This window comes from Triticum urartu, chromosome 2 (genome assembly GCF_003073215.2).
Source record: "Triticum urartu cultivar G1812 chromosome 2, Tu2.1, whole genome shotgun sequence".
NCBI lineage: Eukaryota > Viridiplantae > Streptophyta > Magnoliopsida > Poales > Poaceae > Triticum > Triticum urartu.
Window position 1 is genome coordinate 309,527,203 of NC_053023.1, and position 2,274 is coordinate 309,529,476.

Here is a 2,274-nt window from a genome sequence, read left to right on the forward strand (position 1 = left end):
TGGCGCCAAGATAAAGCACATCAGAAGTGACAATGGCATTGAATTCAAGAACACTGGCCTTGATACATATCTTGATACCTTGGGCATCACACATGAATTCTCAGCTCCGTACACGCCACAACAGAATGGCGTCGTCGAACGCAAGAACAGAACACTCATTGAGATGGCCAGAACAATGCTAGATGAATACAAGACTCCAAGAAAATTCTGGACTGAAGCCATTGACACTGCATGCCATACTATCAATCGTGTTTATCTTCACAAGCTTCTGAACAAGACATCTTATGAACTCCTAACTGGCAAGAAGCCAAATGTCAGTTACTTCAGAGTATTTGGCTCAAGGTGCTGGATCAAGGACCCACACCACACCTCAAAGTTTGCACCAAAAGCACATGAGGGCTTTATGCTTGGATATGGAAAGGATTCGCACTCCTACAAAGTCTTCAACCTCTTTCATTACAAAGTGGTTGAAACAGTGGATGTGTGGTTCGATGAGACCAACGGTTCACAAAGAGAGCAACTGCCAAATGTGCTAGATGAAGTTCCATCCAGTGAATCAATCAAGCTAATGGGAATTGGAGAAATTATACCTTCTGAAGCTCATCCTGAAGAAGAACTTATCATCTCAGCACCTGATCAACATGAAGACAATGCTCAGCCTGAAGACATTCCTTCTAACAACGACAATGATCAGCAAGAGCAAAATCTTCGCCTTGTACATCCTCGCGTTGCCAATGAAGTGCAGATTGAAAGAATAATTGATAGCATCAATGCACCTGGTCCACTCACTCGTTCAAGGGCAACTCAGCTAGCAAATTTCTGTGGGCACTTCGCATTCGTCTCAATAACAGAACCCATGAAAGTTGAAGAAGCCTTCATGGAACCTGAATGGATTCAAGCTATGCAAGACGAGCTTCAACGGTTTGAGTTGAATAATGTATGGGAACTGGTCAAGCATCCCGATCCTCGGAAGCACAACATAATAGGCACCAAATGGATATACCGCAACAAGCAAGATGAGCATGGTCAAGTTGTCAGAAACAAAGCTCGTCTCGTTGCTCAAGGATATACTCAAGTGGAAGGCATTGACTTCGATGAAACATTTGCTCCTGTTGCTAGACTTGAAGCCATACGCATACTGCTGGCCTATGCAAATCATCACAACATACTTCTTTATCAAATGGATGTGAAGAGCGCCTTCCTCAGTGGCAAGATTGAAGAAGAAGTGTATGTTGCACAACCTCCTGGCTTTGAAGATCCAAAACATCCTGACATGGTATACAAGCTCAACAAGGCACTTTATGGCCTCAAACAAGCCCCTCGGGCCTGGTATGACACACTCAAATACTTCCTGAAGAGCAAAGGCTTCATACCTGGTTCTCTCGACCCCACTCTCTTCACAAAGACATATGATGGTGAACTGTTTGTGTGCCAAATATATGTGGATGACATTATCTTCGGCTGCACCAATCAAAAGTACAGTGAAGAGTTTGGATATATGATGCAAGAGCAATATCAAATGTCTATGATGGGAGAGCTGAAGTTCTTTCTCGGTCTTCAAATACGACAGCAACTCAACGGCATCTTCATATCTCAAGAGAAGTATCTCAAAGATTGCCTGAAGAAGTTCGGTATGCAAGACTGCAAAGGCTTCACGACGCCAATGCCAGCCAAGCATCATCTGGGTCCTGACGACAATGGTAAAGAGTTCGATCAAAAGGTATACCGCTCCATGATTGGTTCTTTACTTTATCTATGTGCATCTAGGCCAGATATTATGCTTAGTGCTTGCATGTGTGCTCGATTCCAAGCGGCACCAAAGGAGTCGCATCACTTAGCTGTGAAGCGAATTCTTCGATATTTGGCTCACACCCCAACTCTAGGATTATTGTATCCAAAGGGCTCAGAGTTTGATCTGGTTGGATTCTCGGATGCTGATTATGCTGGTGACAAAGTTGAACGCAAGTCTACATCAGGCACATGTCACTTTCTGAGACGATCACTTGTATGTTGGTCTTCAAAGAAGCAGAACTGTGTATCTCTCTCCACTGCTGAATCTGAATACATTGCTTCTGGATCTTGCTGCGCTCAGCTTCTGTGGATGAAGAAAACGCTCAAGGACTATGGCATTCATGTGAAGCAAGTGCCACTCTACTGCGACAACGAAAGCGCCATCAAGATTGCCAACAACCCAGTTCAGCACTCGAAGACAAAGCACATTGAATTTCGTCATCACTTTCTCAGAGATCATGTTGTGAAGGAAGATATTGATAT